The sequence below is a fragment of the Cyrtonyx montezumae genome, unplaced genomic scaffold (assembly GCF_038088225.1).
Source record: "Cyrtonyx montezumae isolate F1298 unplaced genomic scaffold, pur_monq_1.0 scaffold_1, whole genome shotgun sequence".
NCBI lineage: Eukaryota > Metazoa > Chordata > Aves > Galliformes > Odontophoridae > Cyrtonyx > Cyrtonyx montezumae.
Window position 1 is genome coordinate 11424263 of NW_027071825.1, and position 21366 is coordinate 11445628.

The window sequence follows — 21366 nt, forward strand, 5'->3', positions numbered from 1 at the left end:
ATTACTATTATATGAAAAAGATATTTTATCTGAGATTTTCACTAATCCAAGAACATGGGTGGTACAAATGCCTTGGTCATTTGAAAACTGCTTTTTCCATATTATGAAGGTGAAAATTTCTTTTGAGAACTTTTGAGATCTTTTTCCCAAAATTCAATCACTCTATGATTTCCAAACATTTTGAATGTGATGGTATTTGTCTTTGACCATAAATTTGATCAGACATTCTTACTTAGGCCCTTACTTACTATAACTGAATAATACATGCAGAACTTATATTTATTCAGTATGCATGGTTTCTTTTTGAAGTTAACCATTTCTACAGTTTGAAAAGCTGTTTTTTTAATAACCACTCACAGACAGATTAAAAAAAAATTCAGTAGGAGTGATCATTCCAATGTAAACATCAGCTTTGATGGACAGAAGAATTCTGACGAAAGTTGTTTCCCATAACCTCTCCCCTTGCAGACAACAAATTTTAACATCTTCAAAAAGAAGCTTTGTAATAAGTGAATAATGAAATTCTGTTGAGTTCTATAATCTTCATAATTTAAAAGTGGCCTTCCAATCGTCCTTTATACAAGGAATTCTATGCCACTTGATTAGCAGATATTACTGTGGGGAATAATTTAATACACAGCTAAACAGGACACCTTTTGTTTCATATATACACTGTAATTAAACTTTAGGTAAGCCATGTACATACTGACAGGTGAAACAGAATACTCATAAAAAATATTTACTTTTCATTTAATTTTACTAGTAAAATTCTAAAGCCAAGTTCAAGTTAAGGATTTTATTTTAAAAGTCTGTCAAAAAAATTCTCAGCTCTTGTAAACTGATGAACTGAGGTCAGTGTCCACATGCATTGAAGAAAGTCTGATTGCTAATAACCATATAGTTGAAGTATTTTTTTCACTCAACTGACATTCTTATTCAGGAAATGAAGTAGGAAACATTTCATTAACATTGAAAGAGAATAAACCTAGTAATAAACAAACCAGGCACAGACATGGGGTCAGTCATTAAGTGGGTGAAAATTGGTATCATTCCATTAAAACTAATGCCACTTTACAGCAGCTGAGGATCTGGACATTACTTCTTTAATTAAAGTTGATTCCAAGATATTAAACAAGGACTGTTATCAGGCTTTTTGGATTATTGCATGGCTCTTACCTACACTATTTTAATTTACTGAGACCAAATTGGTCTTATTAAAAATAGATTAGCATTCATCAATGTAAGGAAAGAGCTTAACATAGGACAAACATACCCCTGAAGCATAAAACTATCATTTCACTAAATACAGAGAAAATGTTCAACAAAGTTAGATATCCTGTTTAAACACTGGTGTGATAGTGGAAGTTCAGAATACAAAAAACGCTTTTATTAAGATTGTTGTAAAGTCCTTTCAGCAACTGGGAATGAGAGCCACAACATTTTTTAAGTAGAAGCAGATATCTGGGGACTTCCATTGTTCCTTTTTCCCTTCCCTTCCCTCAAAAACAACCTCTAATATTAAGCAGTTAAGCACAGTGGATCTAGCTGTTGAAGCCTGTCACAAAGAAGGCATCTGTTGAATGATGGCAGTGGATATTTTTCTGTAGCCTGATGTCCACTTGCTTATTTGGGAATGCTGGCCCGAGTTATTTCCCCCTCCCCACCAACCTTGCACTACTTATTTCCACTCACCTGCTGGATGTTCACACTTCATTGGCCAAGTCATTTGTGTGAACACTCCCATGCGTGTTTATGGTAAAATTAGTCCTGTTAACTCAGACCATCTACTTAATCTGTTTAAATAGCACAGTTGGTTTTGCAACCTAGTCCACCGTGCAGAAGTGAGAGCAATGATCTTCCTTAACAGGACATCAGTAGCTAGGGGCAGTAACATCTGCTTCTTGCAGAATAAACATCTGTCCATGCCCAACCTTCTGTGGCCTCCTGCTTTCCTCAGTTCAGTAGCTGTAAAGGACCTGAGTCCTGTCAGCAGCCTGAACAATTTACAAGATTGTAGTAATTTTTTTAGGATAAATGGAGAGATATAATGTAGATTTTGATTTGACCAGTTCAGGATAGATATCTAAAGATACAGAATTTAGATAAATAATGCTCAAAGAGGTGATTTCACTGTAAATACTGAGAAGACTATCTGGCCTGGTTCTGTATCACATTAGAGTGGCTTTGAATCAGTCTGTAATTAAAACCAGTCTGTTCATACATATTTTAAAGCAATGCATAGACTCTTTTGACCTAGGAAAAAAATCTAGATAAAGTGTATAAGAAGTTATCTGTTTCTGGATTCCCACAACCAGGAAAGCCAATGTCAAATTTTACTAAGGATAACTGAGATTCACAATGGAGAAATATCATATCAAGGTGTATCCTAAATGCTCTGGACTTCTTTCAGAATCTGTTCAGGATATTACATCTGCAATCTATTGCTTTTATTTTCCTTGTCTCCTGCTGTGCCTGTTGCAGCTTTAAGGTATGGAATCTGGGTTCATATTGAAGTCTATAGGAATTTTGCTTTTAAATACAGGAACCTTGTTTTGTCTTAACTTATAAGCTCTTCCAGATTGAAACATACAGAAGCACCATTTTTATCCTTCACAGAACATAGCTGAAATATTTTCTCTACTTGTGCTCTGTATTACAGAGAATAGCCTATTCATTCAATTCAGAGAGCTATTGCAATGTAATGGTTTAGGGAGAAGGAAAAGTGAAAACTTAGGTAACATCCGCAAGTGATAAACAAATGAAACTGTCTCTTTGTTCTACTAAACAAGGAGATTTCATCCCAGTGAATATCTTCCCATAAATTTCATGTAGCAGATATCACGAATGCTCGCAATAAAACAGCTATTTTTCAGCTAGAAATAATTTTCACAATTTATATGGTTCAAATAAGAGGTAGACTTGGCTAAGGCATAGCAATACAATTTTAGCCACAGGTAGCTGTAAGTCTGGAAATGTATGTTTTTTCATTAAATGACCTTGAGGGTCAAAGTCATGACTGAACAGCTCAAGACTTGCTAAGATACAACTTGAGATAATAACAGAACTATTCCTTGGCATATCTTGATCTCTGATGTTAATGGGACATAGATCATAGATAAAAGAGTAAGCTCCAAATAATTAATACAGGGATAAGGTGGAAAAATTGATTTTTTATTTTTCTTCAATATTCCCCCTTAAACAGAAAAACAACCAGCCCTACAGATTTTGGTCATTGTTATTTATTTATTTTTCTAAATAGTTGAATAGAGAAGTGGAATTATAATGGGCCTTCTAACTTTCATTTAATTTGTGTTGTTAAACCATCTTTCAATAAGGACAAGATAATCCATCCACAGGAATAGGACAATATTTTATCCCTACTTAGTTATCAGATATTGCAGTCACAGACATGGAGTTCATTTCTGCAGATCTCCATTTGAAAGTACATTAAGAAATTCTAAGAAAAATACAGTTTCTGTTCCTATAAAATAACTTATTAACTTTCACTGTGGAATCTTAAATGTGATTTAAATAATAAATAGCTGCTACTAAGCTGCCCATGATAGAAGCCTAAAAAAATACCCATTCTTGTTCTTTTTACCAATATACAGAAGGCTTATAAGGCCACGAAGAAAGGTAAGAATTGCTTCACCTATAGGGTCATTTACTGAATTCTCCTTTGCATAAACATCACTGGAATGTACACATGGATTCACTTCCTATAATTAATTTACAACCTCAAAACCATTAGAAAAAATATTGTAACATCAAGACTCTGGAGGGAGATTAAAAACATACACATCAGAACAAGAAATTAAGTAAAAAATAAGGAGTAATTCTCAGTTCAAGGTGACTTTAAAAGTTGAAAACTAAATTTTTCTTTAATTAATATTCAGAGAAGTGCTAAAAAACAGCTTTTTTTTTTCTTCTTACAGAAATTGCCTCACTTTTTAAATCCTTGATTTGAAAAAAATGACCTTTGAGAATCATTCTGTTTTAACACTTATGTGGAAGAAGATGTAAATTTCTGGAGAAGGGAGGAATCCTAACACCATATTTAGCCAAGACCCTAGTAAAGAAATCAAATTGGTTGAAGAATAGATATGACATTACTTCTAAACTAAAGCAAATCTTTCATTTTTTATGTCTTATTGTAGAATTTAGCAGTGTTTCTAAGACAGGATTGTCTGTCATTTAAAGATAGGAATATATTAACTTGTTTGTGCTAAAAGAAATATAGAACTGTAAAGTCAAACAGGCTCTGCCACATACTTCTTTTGAAAATCTGGCCTTTCACAGTTAAATATGCCTCCTTTCTGTGACACAAGACACCAAGCACAAATCAACCAAATAAAGATAAAATCAATGAGTATTACAAGGATAGTTTTCACAGGCAATGTGTCAGTTGCAATAAAATATTTGTCTCAATTTGTAGGTACCAAGAGGTATGTTATGTTAATTAACATAGCATAAACATTGCTGTTGTGTTTGTTAATAATGCTTATTAATGAAAAAATCTTAAGTTACAGCTAATAATTTGACCTATAAGGGAGATAAAAACATTGAGCTTGATAAAGCACTTTGGCATTTAAAGTAATGATTAAGATGAAACACATTTGATGTTTTCCTTTGAAGCAAATGAATAACCATTTCACTTTAAGTGAAATATGTCAAATCACAAAGGTAATCTCAAAATGCAAGATTTGTCATACTATGTAGTTAGCTTTGTCCCATCACAGGTATGGAAATATTTTGAAACAAATTACTCTCTAATTTTAATGAGACTGCGTGGGAATAACCTAAAAATTTTTTTCTTCAGTATCGAATGTTCTTAAATTGCTTCTTGTCCTAATCTGTTTTAGAAATGTATCTTTGTATTTTCTAAATGAACTCTGTGATCTCTCAAAGGATTATATTTTGGAGACAGTTAATGTACACGCATGAATTAGCGTGCATATATGAATTACTCACTATCACACATTTGCTAGTTCTGAACTGTCCAAATTTAAGCTCTGAATCCAATCTGACACTCATTGGCACCTGGACAACCATATTAAAGCACATTTTCTATGTTAACACCCAATTTGGCTTTAACTTGGCATTCTCTCCTCATATAAATTCCCTCCTATGGATCAGCTTCTATGAACACAGAATGAAAGAGCACAACAATAATATTTCTTTGCTACTGTAATACAGCACTGTGCATATAGATTATTAAAACAAAATGCAGGATAGACTATTTGCTTAGCTTTACTTGCTAATGTACAATATATTTTCCGATCTCCTCCCATTTAGTGAAATTACTCCAAAAGAAAAATATTCCTTTTTATTGAAGTATACTGGATTAAAGTGAATTATTAAAATGCATAAAACAAGACAGTAATGTATAATATGGTTTGTGACAAAATGTACTGTAACCTTAACTGTAATTATATCAAATATATTGATTTAAATTTCATAATCAAATTGTGCAGGTAACGATCCATATCTTTGGTAATTGAGTTGTGTGTGCAAATGTAATTATAGTAATGGTATAAAAATTTGATGATGCCATCTAGATTAGATTGAACTTTGGGTGTACTTTAAAGAATATGCAGGGATTCATAAAAAATCAGTTTATGTGGAACTATATCATAACACAGGACTGATGTGTTCCTGAGAACACAGTTTAATCCCTGTTAAAAATATGGCAGAAAAAGTTTTGAACAGAAAAACATCTTGAAGTTTTATGTTCCTATTAAAATATAGGACATAGCTGATGCATGCCTTTTTGGAAGACACCAATTCTCCTTTGCATAGAAGCAACATTACTTTGCTCCTGAGCAGATGTTTGAGTCTAGCAATGTTTCTTAGAGATGTCAAGAATTTCAGTGTTCAGAAGTATTCTAAACTTTTAAAGCAATGTCCAAGAAGGTCATATTTTGCAGCACATCTGGGGGATGCATTTAATTATTCTGCACAATTTCTTAAGACAGAAAGGAAAACAAAGGTACTCCTTAACATAATACCAAGTTGTCAGCTATCTGAAATGATAGACAGAATTTGATATCAAAATCTTTCCTCTGATTGCTATTGTAGTGGTAAGAACTGTCTATCAACGATCAATTTACTGTAGTCACACATTTTTTCTTAAAATTGAAAGAAATTCTATACATATTTTTAAGGATATGCAGAAAAATAGAGGGAAAACAAAAATTAAAAAATCCTGGTTTTTGGGAAAATTCTTCCCTTAGTTATATTTTCAAATCACACAGAAATTATTAATATTGTAGAATCATAGAATCACCAAGGTTGGAAAAGTTCTAAGATCAACTGTCCACCTATCACCACTATTTCCCATTAAATCATGATCCTCAGTACAACATCTAAACATTTCTTACACACCTCCAGGGTCTGTGACTCCACCACCACCGTGGGCAGCCCATTCCCTGACCACAAAAGATCATTTCCTAATGTCCAAACTAAATCTCCCATAAAGCAACTTGAGACCATTCCTTCTAATTCTTTTACTAGTCAAATGGGAGAAGAGGCCAACTGCTAACTCACCACAACCTCCTTTCAGCTAATTGTAGAGAGCAATAAGGTCACCTCTTCTCCAGACTGAACAACAAGAGACTCTATATGTATGTTTTTAAAGAGCAAATTGTGGCTCAAAATTTTGACTAAATTTTTATGAAGGCACATGCCTATGCCTTTTCATTTACTTAATGGGAATTGGCTACAAGTGTAAGACAACAAATATTTTCAATAATAAAAACATACAAACCAAAAAAACGCAATATCTTTGCTGAAAAAGAAAATCCAAATCCAAATCCAAAAGAAGTTTACTAGAAAATTCAGTGTTCCATAACGACAGTGTTAGTTTTATAATAAAAAGTTTAATGATGAAAACAAGCAATAACCTTTTTCTGAAAGAGCAGTAGAAGGAAAAGTGACAAGAAGCCACATCACACATTATTAGTGTGTTGAAAACTGTAGCCATGGCTTATAATGTTTTATAAGTGGCTTTTTTTTTTTTTTAAGATTCAAATCATACCACACAACAAACCACCAACATTAATTTCTACTAATGAAATACAAATGCTTCCCATACAAATTAGGTTCATACAGTTTAGTACGGTGCGGCAGTGTAGCTACTCTATTGCAAGAACATGCTTTAACCACACAAATTTACCTGTGACAGGAGGGCAAATTCTATAATAGTAATATATTGTATAACAGTCTCTTTCATGTCATGGGTCAAAAATATTCCTAAATAACTCAAGACTGCATATACCTGTTTGCTTCAAGCCCTTCAGTTTAAGGTCACAGCTAGAGGTTTCAGAAAGGGAAAAAAAGTAGTTCTCAGTGCCTGTTTCCCCAAGTCCTGGCTGTGAGGAGTCAAAACACAGGGTTATGGAGCCAGACAAAGTCCCCTGAGCTACCCAGGGAGCAGAGCAGATGACACAGATGTCATGCTGCATGTTGATTCCTGCTGCCATCACCGATAGCTCAGCTATCACTGCCTGAGGACTTTGCAGGCAGACACAGGGCGAAATAGCTGTTGACTCACTCTGTTGCCACAATCTTCAGATCAACATGAAAATGCTGTATAGTTACCTCTGCTAAGGAGGTTTATTGTCTTGGTCAAGGAAAGCAACAATTGCCTATTAAGGAAAAAATTCAGATGATACATTCACTTGTATTACTATAGAAACGTAAAGCACAATTCCAGGCACAGAACATAATTCTGCCATACAGAAACTGTGCAGTTACTAGTAATAATGTAGTGTTTGGATTTGTTTTTTCCTTCTGTGTGTGTGTGCTTTAAATTTTGCTCATTAGTTTGATACATACTATTACTTTTCAGTTCAAAACACTCAGAGGAGAAAAATCTTCCCAGTTACAATCCCAACAAGTTTTGATACAGGAAATGTTAATATCATGTATTTCATATGGAACTTATCCAGATCACTATAACTCTGGATTGCTTGAATCTTGCCATAGTCAACTCTCCTCACCACAGCACTTGCAATGAGGAGAGACAGATTTATTCACTTGCTAATGCCACCTGTTTATATCAGTACACAGTCAGAATCTGAAATTGTTATGTAGACATGAAAGATAATCGTATTAGCTAATAAATGCCAGACAATGGAAAAAAAACAAAACAACAACAAAAAAGCAACAAAAAAAACCCTCACATAATAAACTCAAATATATCTGTTAAATATTTCATAAAGTACTAATAAATAAGCAATTGATTTTTCTAGGTACACAAAAAATCTAGAGAACAAATGTGTTAGTTTTTTGAAGGTGAACAAGAAGCAAGTTTATGTTTTTAATGGCCATTTATAATTAGGTTTTTAAGCTCATATTTAGCAACCACTGAGTTTAAGATGTGTTGGGAAATAGACATTATCACAGACGTCAATGCATAGTAGTATTAAACAAGAAAGAAAATTGTCTCCTTTATTTGATATACTTCTTAGCAAAATATATTTTCAACTTTGATATTTCTTAATTACACCTAGCTATATACTAAGAAAATGAACAGATAGCTCATGAATTATTGCGAGTATATCCTACTTTAAAAAATACATATATTAACAATCAAAATAAATAAAATTGTCCACTAAGAATATAAAACTAGTATTAGCAATTTAACAAGAATGATGAAATTCAGATTATCTTATTCTGATTATCAAAATAATTCTTTTACTGATTTGATTTTTCAGCAAAGTGAGTGTATTTGGCCAGAATTTCCTCTTAAACCAGGTCATTTAATCTTCTCTGCCGCCATAAGTGAGCAGTTGACAGAAACAGAAAGTGTTTGTCTTGTGACATAATGCATCTGAATTTCTTAGTTTATTGACCTACCTGTGAGTCTTAATGATGTAGAATTATTTGAATTTCTTTGTGAAGTAGGGGTTTTTTTTTGGTAGAAAGACACCCATTTTTTAAGCCAGATGCACAAACGCTGAGAATATGACTAATTGAAACTTAAAGTTATAATGGAAAAGAATTATACAAGAAAGGTGGCCTTCCAACGTTCAGAGGGAAAAAAAAAAAGAAATTTAAATGTAAAAATTTACATGAAAAGTATTGATCTCCCACTTACTAAATACACTTTGTGTGCAAAGCAAGTCAAAATAAAGATTTTGCAGCTTATCCTTGAAAGAAAATCTTTCATTTGGGAATAAAAGTATAGCTTTCAATTTCTCCAATCAAAAGCTTCCTGAATGAAATTCAAAATTAGCTTTGTTGGTTTTTGTTTTGTTTGTTTGTCTGGCTGAAGCGGTTAAATGATTTACCTGTTTGTGATACAGTTGTCTCCTAATTATACAGTAAATTAAAGAATATTTTAACAGTCCCGCTGCAAGCAAATAAAAACAGACCAAATGATCTTAAATATCTTGCTGATCCTTCAGTCTCATGAGCTTTTTTTTACAGCAAGTTAAAATGTAAGTTTTGAATACTACCTTTTCATTTCTGTGAGATGTTCAACTCAGTATCAAACTTTTATTGCCCATTCAGAAGAAATGTGCCACTTCGCACACCTTGTAAATTTAAAGCTGTTGAAGAAGCTATTCTTCAGAAGACTGTAATCAACTGCAAGAGCTAGCTTCTAAAATCTACAAGCGTCTTTCTCAGTTTTCAATCCTACTTTTTGAAAGATTTATCTAAATTATTTAAACAATTCAGTAGATATTTGCACTTACTCATATTCAGAGGTACTCATTTCTTTCTACTTTTTATTTCTTCAGCCCCAGCTCAATACTTCAGTAAAATATTTAAGCACATTGGTGGTCATCAACTTAATGGAACAACAAACAAATAAACAAAAGGAATAGACTGCAATAGCACCTAAAGTGTATGAGCATGAAAACACTTAAAACTTTCGGGGATTGAAGCAAGAATCTGGTCAGTAAAAGATTCATTCATATGGGATGTTTTGTGTTTAGGGCTGTCAGTATAATGACTCAAGTAAAATTTGAAACATGTTTTGTTGCTCTATACACAGTCATAAACGTTTTTACAGCTCACAAAGCATGATTGCAAATGAAATATTAACACTCTAAGGGAGTCTGAAAGAAACTGAGGGTCATTACAATGCTATCAACAAAAATTATCTAATGTACACTCTAGAAATAGTGAGGAAAGATAAACCTTGAATATGAATATCAAGTTGTTACTTGTTCAGAGTCACGTACACGCTTACAGAGTCCTAGGAAAATAAGCAAAGGGTAATAAACATTTACTAAACCATTATCTTAATAAAAGATACATATGCTTATATTTTGCAGGATATGCCTCCTGTACAGTGATTTAACATCGCTGCTTATAAGCATTTTGGGTTTTGATCCAATTTGCAAACTTGACTTCCATCTGCCAGCAAGAAAAAGCCTAATTCTTAATAGCTTTAGTCAGTTACTAATTTGGTTCAAGCTGCTGCCACAGGAGAGTCCCTAGTCATGACTAGTGGGAGTTTCCTGATAATTAGGGGTAAATGCTGCCATAAAAGTATTGAAATTGCAGGAATAGAAATGGAAGCTTGGATTTTAAATATTGTTCCCTATTGCATATGCTAGATTTTTTTTAAATCGTCATGCATTTCAGAAAATTCTTTATAGTACTAATCTGAATCCACACATACTCTGCCCAATTACTTCATGATATTGCATGTCTACAAGAACAAAGGACACCCAACTGGAATTATCCTGAAGCTTGAAGGATTGTTTTGGTTATTCTTTTGAGATATCATTTTGTGATTATAACACATGGATAAAGAAAGATGAAGCAGCTGTTAGAGAATGTCATATTTTGCTAGCTAACTTTGATTTCCAGAGTATAAATAACAGTAGAAGTTCTGCTAAAGAAAAAGACACAGAGATAGGAAAGCAATAGTATGATCAAATGGAATGACTAAATCCACCTATTTAAAACTGTAGCCCATAAAATTTCAGGAGATTTCTGTGTTTTGCAACATTCTGATTCAACAGCAAACCGGAAAATTTATGTTCCATCATGTTAAATCTCTCCACTTCTTCCAATAGATTTATGAAAAAAGTCTATGACTACATATTTCAGCAGTTGAATATTATTTATTTACCTGACTAGATAAAATCTTTTTTCAAAATGTCCAGTACTGCTAGAAATTGAGGTGAATGAAATTTTCTTATACACGTCAGAGTGGAGTATTCAGTTTGCTTCCACTTCTGCAGTAGTTTCTCAGGTTCACAAGTATAATATTAATTTAGTTATTTATGCAAGGAGTCTCATTAAGAAATTCAGTGAGAGCTGTAGCAAATGAGCAACTCAGAAATTAGGTCTTTTACAGTAAAGCATGTTATATTAAAGTACAAATCTGAGTTTCTCATTACACAGTAGAAGACTGACTATTTTTAAAAATCATAAGGTTCTACTTTTTCAAAGTGACAGAAAATTTTCTGCTTAGATCTGAGTGAATAAAAAAATAAATTTAATAAGATTACAATTTGATTCCCAATAAATGGAGTAGATTTTTTTTTTTTGTTTTGATATTGCCAAGAAGTAAAAATGATCCATTCTAACATTGTGATTGTCTTCTGAAATATGATAGGCTTTTAAAAACAGAAGGTCTTATAAATGAAAATACAAATTGATGAAAAGAATCTACTCTAATACCATTTTTCAAAAAGCTAGATAAGTAAAACACAATTTTGCTATGGAAATTGGAATTAGTACTGTAGCAACACTATCGTTTTCAGCAAAACCTACCAATAAGTTACCATAGAGTTTAATTCACTCGTAAGTATTTTAAGGCTTTTCTAGAATGAAAGGCTGAGACAGCTGTAAAAATTGAGTCTCCACCAGTCTACCTGATTCAGCAAGGAATTAGCCATGCTCAGGAAGTCCTTTATAAAACGTTGCATTCCGAGGCATCAAACCATAAAAATATGTTGAGCTACTGTAACTGGGCAGTGCAGAATACATGTCCACTTATTAAATATTGTAGGTTAATCACGAGCACAAAATCTCCACCTTACATTGGTGGCTTTGGGGAATGTGTTCCCATTGTCTTTAACGTATCTGTCTTAATAAGTCGGTTGGGTTGGAAGAAGGGATAAAGCCATGATTTTGAAACTTATATTCAATCTGTCAAAAAGATGCTCACTAATATTTTGGGAACACACTAAAAGGTCATTTTCGGGTCTTCCTACAGTACAAAGAATAGGATGACCCTTTTCCAGTGTCCTTAAAGAGAAACGGCAAATCTCACATTCCTACTTCTTCTGAAGTGCTTAACCTTCTCTTCACAGTTTGGCTCCAACATGTAATTATATACAATTATCAGCACTTTGATTGTAGTGTCCTCAATTATAATATGAAAAAACCTTCACCATTCTGGAGAATAAAAGTGGAACGTGTGGATGCTAAATGAAAAGCAGATGAAAAGAACTTAAATGCTATTTAAATCATTATTTTTCACTCAGCTTCAGGAATTATGTAGATACGGACACATGGTTTTTAACACTTGGAAAGTAAATAGCCAGTAGACCACCAGATGAGCCATTTCAGTTAACACTAATACATTGCTCTACACACAATACTGCAACAACAACAAAAAGCAAATTAAAATCCCCTAGCTCACTGTGATGAGGTCTAGAAGTCCTAGGACCTATTCTCTAGTCTACATGATAAATTTCAAAGGTGGAAACTTATTTTGATATAATCAGTTGTGTTGTAGTCTTCATACTTTCAGAACTAGCAGAACTAGAGTGTCAAAGGATGGCTACAAAGGGTTAAGAGGGTAATACATATGAGGAACGGCTGAAGTTCCTTGGTTTGTTCAGTCAAGAGAAGAGGAAACTGAGTGGAGGCCAAAGTTCTTCATGAAGTGGAGTGGAAGCGCTGATCTCTCTCTGGTGACAGTGACAAATCCTGAGGGAATGGCATGAATCTGAGAAAGATGTCAGACAGCTTTGGCTTGAAGCTGCACACCTTTAGTAGTATTTAAGGAATACTGTACCAGTCAGAATTGTTTTTTCTGACAGAACTATCATGACAGGTCACCATGAATCCATTTTGTTTTCATCAAAACTTTTATGTTTGCTAGGCTTGCTTCTTAATTCACTAATGTCCAGAAAGACAAAGAGCATCTTGCTTCTCCTTGGATATTTGCTTACATTTGCTCTTACCCTGTTGTTGATGATAATTCTTTTGATTTTTGTTTCCCTTATTCATGTGCACTATTAATGTGTTAGTCTTTTTGTTCTCATATTTTATTTTAAAAAGTCATACCAAACTTAGTTAGAATAAGACTGGCTTGGCAAGTTTATTTTCTTCTTCCCATTTTTCCATCTTCATATCTGTATTTCCCTCTTCTCTGAGAGATTCACAGATACATTAGGTATCATTATCTACATTAGGTAGATGTTAAATCAAAGGTATAGAAAAAGAACACAGATCATGGTTACTGCCTAGGAAGCCAGCTGGTGGTCCCTCAGGCTCTTTGTTAGATATGACCAGAGATTAATCACATATATGTCATTCAGAAATTCCTTCTTACTCTGCTACATTTTTTCTGGGTATTTAGCTTAGCGAAAAATTAAATTAGGAACATGCATCATTTCTGGAATGTTTTTATACAAAATCATTATGTCATTAACAGAATTTCTTTGATGACAAGATATAGTAAAGAGTCACCTTCTCAAATCATTCAGGCTGGCTGATGGTTAAGAGAAGCAGAACCTTTCCAGGTCAGTATGTAATTAGAGCAATACATTTTATACATTCAATAATGTTTAAATAACCAGCATCTCATCAAGTTCCTATGGCACGTGTACTATCAAGATTACAGCAGTGGTACTATTGCTAACATGTTTTCAGAAGTTCCAGGAAAACCTGGAGATTAGAATGAGATCCACTGACAGCATATTTGGCATATACACAATTGAAATAAAGAACTACTGGATCTGCAACTAGGGTTTGAACATATAACTTTGCTAGAAGAACAAAAGACTTTGTTCCATTGTGATGTTCTTCCACAGGTGTACACAGCAGTGTTTTTTTGTTTGTTTTTTGTTGTTGTTTTTTTTAAATTGTGTGTATTAACAAACTAAGCTGTGCAAATTACTAATAAGATCTTTTTCAACTGTTTAAATACCAGACATGCAGCAGTTCAAGGATTCACTGTCTTGTGATTCTTTTCTATGAAATACCACCTTTAGAGTAACTTGAACTCCATGAATTCAGTGTAATTTCTTTCGATTTACACAACATGAGAAAAAAAATAAGGCCTTTAGTAACAGATTTCTCACCCTGAAGTATATTGCTGTCATTCACAGTTATATGTACAAACATTGATGTTAATGTGAGAATGTAGAAGTCCATTTTAATTTTTCCAGGTTCTGATTATACAGATGTTAATTTGCATATTTGGAAAAGGCAGCTTTCATCCAGTAGAAGCAGGGAGAAAAGTTATAAAATAGATCTCATTTTATAATTCATAAAGTATTCTACATGTTTTTGTTCAACAGCTGAAATAAGATGGAAAAAACTCGCTTCCTCATCTTTCTCTGACATCAGTGAAGAACTGTTCACAAAATAAATGTTATTCCTGCTTGTTAGAAGGCTGTGAAAGTAAGGCTTGAAATGCCTCCCTGATTACAACCTTAACACCAACACCTCCTTAATCAGTACTGCTTAACTCCCTTCAAATAAGCACTGTATGATGTTATGATTTATTATATTGACTATGGCTTTTTTCCACTTTGCTTTTTAGGATCTCTAAGAAAGTTGTAATTTAGTTCCTCCCCACCCCCTGGTTCCCCTTAGTGAAGTGGCTGCCTTTGATTAGATTTGCTAGGATTTAGTTCAGAGGGAATTCATTTTTATTCAACTCCAGGGGAAAAAAAAAAAGAATGGGCATTAATAGGTTCACTACTAAAATAAACCAAAACAAAATCCATAGTATTAGATCTTTGATATCATTTCCTTTAATATTTTGCTTTCTACATAAAAGACAGGAAAAGAATTTTCTTCTCTCCTAGTCTCACAATTTACTTTTAGAGGAAAACATTGAATCAAAAAGATAAGACTTTCTGGAGTTTTGAAGCAGAAGAGACAATTTATTCACTACAGTACTTTTCAGAATGAACAACTATTCCTCAGGAGTTTTCAACCAATTATAAAATGAAACATCTTATTTTGAACAATATATTCTCCCTATGTGGAAGAGATTACTTATACTAAAGGACATGTTTCTATTAATACCTAGTAGAGCCTCAGATGAGCTCTCCAGTACATCAAAATACTATTTTAAAAAATACTAGTTTTGAAATCAGAACATAATCAGAAAATATTCCAGACAATTACAGTCTTCCGCAATACATTATTAGTTGTAACTTTGATCTCTAACTCTGTCATATAAAAAGTTTACCTGGTGGGCACGTTATCACCTATAATTTTATAGTACAATTTTTTTCCCCCTCAGATACCATTGCATGTATTGTTTTGATGTTTTTGAAACAGACACAGTCAGACAAACCAATTATCTTGCTCCTTGCCTTCTAACAATAAAAAATTTATTATGAATCTTAGCCTGTAGTTGACTCACATAGCTATCTAAAGATGGGTAAGAGGTTTTAACAACTGTTTGCTATGTTTATAACCATCAACAGGATGAAACAAAAAAAAGGAAAAAAGTCATTTGCTGAAAAAATCATTAGTGTTATATCGTTGTTATTCTTAAAATTGGTACTTTCTTGAGAAATCAGCTTTATCTCAATGTATTAAAATTTGACATGACAAATACAGATAAGGAAACAAAGTATATGATTTCAATGTGCAGTTCTATTAGAATAAATTTACTGAAAGATGGCATTATGATGTGTTCTTTGAAACAACTTCCAACAACTACACTTGACCATTTTCAAACTTTCTGTATTCTCTGAAGTGTTTGACTGTGTGGCTTTAAGGAAGCAGAAAGGTGAAAGTTCAACAAGAAGCACAACCTCACTATGAGCCAATGATGAACTGGCTGGCTCCCATTGCTTTCAGGATTGCTTTTAAATTATTTACTTTGATAATTATTCTGTTCATGAAGCCATCCCTGAAGTATTTTGGCTTCAAAGGCATATTTGAACATGGCAATGAATTAGAAAGAGATTTACTTCCCTGAGGGTCTCTGGCTTGACCTGGCTAACTACACCAGCAACCTTCAAAATTTCTTTAGAACAAAGGGTCTTCTACAGTAACTTCTTATCAAAACTGGAATAGTTTCCTCCAGGATTTCAGTTCAAATCCATATGGACTTTCATGTGAAATACCTACACTTTCTCTCCATTCTCATGTTTATATAGTTAAGTATATGTTCATTGGACAGGCCTTCTAAAACTGTTCTGACTATTTCGTTAAGTCAGTACAAAAGCCCCAGAAAAAGAATATAAAGGATGTGCTTATTTAGCATTTAGAATTAGCCAAGGGTGTATTTTCATTTTCATTCATAACTTAAAAAGCATGCAGTCTTTGGAAGTAAAAAATTATCCAAAATGAGGGAAATATACAATACTTAAGGCTTAATTCCATTTGTACAAAATTATTCTTGCACTGTCTTAATATGTGTCTTTCCTGGAGTCTATAATAGTTTCAATGCCATGTAATATATGGATGCATAACCCATCTAATCCTTCAGCCTCTTTCACAGAGTATTTAAACATGTTGCAGTTGATCCATTTTGCTCAACCTTCTCTGAAATATGCCCACCCAGTAGAGATATATATGCTATGGGAAAGGTTTAATGAATTGCAAATCAGAAAAGTTTATAATGCAGAAAAGAAAGATACTTGAAATTTTCCTGAGTAAATTATATGCAAATAGGCCAATTACATATTAAGAACAACAATAATAACGGAAGAGAGAAATGTTCTCAATCAGGTTGTGAGACAGGGTGTCAAAGTGTTAAAAGCTAGAAAATTCAAAGATACAGCACAGTCACAGATACAGGGAAGATAAAGCCACCAGAGTTTTAGAATTAAACTCAAATTACATGTCTTTTGAAAATTCACTCTCCAGATTACTAGTTATTCACTTTTATGAATTCACCATTAATACAACAGCTACTGTAACAAGGACTAGTTCTCATTCATGACAATTCCATTTGTAAACTGTTAACGGTCTGTTCTATAGTGGAGATGAATTTCACTGCCAAATACAAAGATTCAGTTAAAATACTGAATAAGTAAGAGTGAGATAAAATGCTATTTTGGGTGGAATGATCATCAAAATAGCTGTTACAGTATAAGCAAAAATGAAAACAATCCATATATCAGCACCTTTTACAGAAAGCAGTTTTTTTCCAATGGTAAATGATATAGTGAAATTCATTATAAAAACAAAACAAACAAACAAACAACCAAAACAATGCCTGAAACCTTGTGCAGTCACATTTAGCCTAAAGTAATTTTTTACTAAGTTAAGGAAGTTAAAATAGGAAGTTCCATAATAGAAGTGCTGACACCATCTTAGCTATATCCTAGACTGTAAACAGCAGTGCTATCTATGAGTCAGACCCATTGTGTATTTCGCAGAGGTGGTTTCATTTTAAGAAGTACTTTACCACTGATGGCCTATATTTGCATTACATAAACTTTCATGATGAAACATCACACCAGTTCACCTGTAAAGCATGGAACAGAGATCACCTTTGTTTAATCAGTTATGGGTTTGCCTAAAGGCTTTAGGAACTACAAAATTTTCAGGCTTGTTTTTATAAATCTGTTGTGAAGTAAAATCTGCCTTTTTCTGCTCCTCCATCAAGGTAATACGCTTTGTTCACATTTAACTTTTTTTTTCCTCCCCTAAAGAGCCGTTTCTGATAGTCAGCTGCTTTTTCTGCTCTATAGTTCACCGAGGGCATCATATTATCTGCATTATTCATTACTGGAGCTGCGGTATACCTTAGTTAGATTGTAAACACAAAACAGTTTCTAGGCATAACTCAATGCCTTCTACAAAAAAATCATGAATTATGTAATGCACAAATCTCTCCACAATAACCTCACCTCTTTCTCAGGAAAGTCAGTTGGCTATTTTTATTAAATATTGCTCATTTAACATATGGGCTCCAGAATTCAAGTTAATTATGAAACTGAAATATGAGTCTGTAAAATTATTTTCCAATTAGAACTATTTTAGAACACTACATACACAAAATAATTCCATATAATTACGCACATCAAGAACAAGAGACTTTTTTAATCGCTAAAACATTACACAAATACTTCAGTTTGTAGCTGCTCAAATTGAACATGCCTCAGTGAACAAATTCTATCAGTTTGAGGAAACAAGAGCAAGTGCAGTAACAGCAAAACAAACATCAAACAGAGCTCTTTATTCCTGATTGCTAGTTCTAGTATTCCTGGATTATTCTTAATGTTACATATTTATGGTCTATGCAGTTGAAATGAGTAGTGTGCCAAAAGATGTACTGAACTTTACTTTTAGGTCTCTATGTTCTATGATCAACGTTTCTGAAGTCAAGAAAGAAAGAAATCAATTCTTTTCATACGAGCAGGATGATTTGCCTGAGAGGAAAATGCTTTTTATGACTAGACAGGTGTTTGGAATGATGAATTAGAGAAATTCTCCATTATGGCATCTAGCACTTTTTATGCTGAAGCAGAAGAGCATGAAATGTAGACTACTGAAGACCAGCATAAGCAATAATTGGTAAATAGCTAGTGCTTGTTGGCTTGTTATTCTTTTGCTGAATCACATATATGATTCTCTGTATTTTAATAGTGCTCCTCAATATAAAACAAAACAAACAAAAATCAGAAATTTGCCCCACAGGGCACTGTTTCTATTATGTGTAAAATTCAGTTATCGACTGCATTTCATGTGGGTTGCAAATTCAAAGTGACTGGAAAGTCCTATAAAAACAAGATTTTGCAACAGACTGGTCACAAACAGTGATGTGCTAATGAAGCATAAAATTGTCCTTATGCTTTCCTTTGCCAACACAAAAACTTGCATAGGTAACAGATCCTCACTGTTCTAAAAAAAAAATCCTGTAGGAAAATACACAGTGATAAACAAAACAACATTCTCACAATGTCTGATAGTTTGTTAGAAACTACCAAGTTTTCTTCATGTATTTGCCTATTCAAGATAAGACAATCAGGTTGTAAAATGTAATGAGTAAGAAGATGACAGGGAAAAGGCTGGTATTTCTGATGCCTATCAATGACACAAGTACTTTTTCTTCACGATTCTCACAATGCTACTGTCTGAATGTAGATGTAAACAGGATAACTTCCTTTTCCTGTCTTGGGAATCCAAGGAAGAGTATAATTTTAAAGTACCTTGTAATAAATGGTCTTGGGAATGAAGGAATGTAGAAGATTCAGACTAAGTGAAAAATGTCTGAACTAAGAAGCGGTAACATAATGCATTTGGTCATTTATAAGATGTGGTTTTGTCACTTTAATCAAGAGGTACAGAATGAATACATTTAAGCGCTGCTGTTAGGCTGCAAGCATTACTACATATTTCTAGTGAACATGATAGTGCTTATCACTGTTATTAAAACATTTGACCAATGAAGTAGGAAAAAAAAAATACAAAAAGCTTTTACAAACAATCCTAAAGCTGAGAGAACTTTTACATGACAAAAAAAAAAGAAAAGTCACTGAAGTCACTGACACCATGTGATCCTGTTTGCTCTGAAAACTGGGAATAAATAGTAAATATGCACTAAAAATACCACATATTATTAAAGGAGCATATTTGATAGAAAGATTAACTACCTTAGAAGTAGTCACTATAATAAAAAGGATAGGCATTATGACAGATAAGCAGCTGTACTTGACTGCACATAAGAAAAGGCAAGTGCAATAGATGAGGAAGGAGATCCTTTGAACAGCATAGGAAGTCATTTGGCACTAGCCTTACTCCTTCAGAAACACTTTTTCTATTGTCAGTGCCTTCAGCTAAGGAAGGATGTTAAAGACTGCAAACAGCACAGAAAAAGCACACATAAATGTTTTACCGTAGTAAGCAGAAGTAATAGTTTAATGACTGAACATAAGAAAAAAAATGCACCCTCACCAAGCGTACAGACATTAAACTGCTGACAATACACTGAAGGTATGGCTGCTTTGGAGAGTCTTTGACTGAAGGAGTGGGATGACACTTCACAAAGGTAAATGCAAAGAGTTACCCCAGAAACAGAATGAATCATATATTAGTACAGTCTAGAGATCAACTGGATTGAAAGCAGCTTTGGAGGAAATGAAGGGCAGATCTGCGTAGTCAATGAGGTAGATGTTGGTCTGTTCTGTGCATCTTTGGCAAAGTCCAACCACACACTATGATGTATTAGCAAAAGCACTGCCAACAGATAAAGAGAAGTCAACATTCCCCTTACTCAACACTTTTGAGACTGCATCTGGAGTATTATGTCTGGTTTTGTGCTCCAGAATGACTTCACTAGTCCTTGTATCTCAGAATTATCACAGTGCATAAATAACTGTACAAGAAAACAAAAGTCGACAGTTAAAGAGAAGCGATGTGAATAACGCATGGTAAGATCCAGCACCTGAAAGCTGGAGATAGAAATTCAGTCTAGATACAATATGTATATTTTAAATAGCACATAACTAGAAAGAAGAACAAGAGAGGTGGTGGAGAACCCAGTTAATGGAAATGTTTAAATCAAGATTAGATTTTTTTTCCTAAAAATAGTCTATTGTTCAAATGAGAATCAATTCAGGGAAAACCTATAGTTTGCTTTAAACAAGAGTTGAGATTGTTCACTCTTACAGAAAATGAATCTATGAATCTGAAGTCCTTCTTTAAAATCACAATGTATACAATATACATGTCCAATTGAGCTCACACTTTTTTAGTGATCACTATGGATAGTCTCAGGACACAGATAAAGGCAGAGAAAGCTTTTGAGCATGTCTGAATTTGAGCTGTCTCCTCTATTTTTTAATATAAAGGAAAATAATTTATCAAATGGGTAGATTTGAGGTCAGAGACTTCCTAGAAGCTAACAGTGTAGGTATTATCCCTAACTCTGAGCCATTGGCATATCCAGCTATAATTATCAGCAAGGTTATTATGCATCCAAAATGATAAGTCTATATTTCTACCAACCAATATTGAAGCTGTAGGGGTATCCTAAATTAGCTTTTATTTCCCCTTGAGACAATGAGAAGTAGAAAATACTTTGGCTGATAAATGAAACATCCAGCCCAGAAAAATGTAACAGAAACAGTGAACATATTTCTGTTGGAGACAGAGTGACAAAACTATTATGAAAATCTAAATTTAATTTTGGATCATATTCTGTTGATTTTTTGAGCATCTGCTATTTAGACTGAATGCCCAGAATAT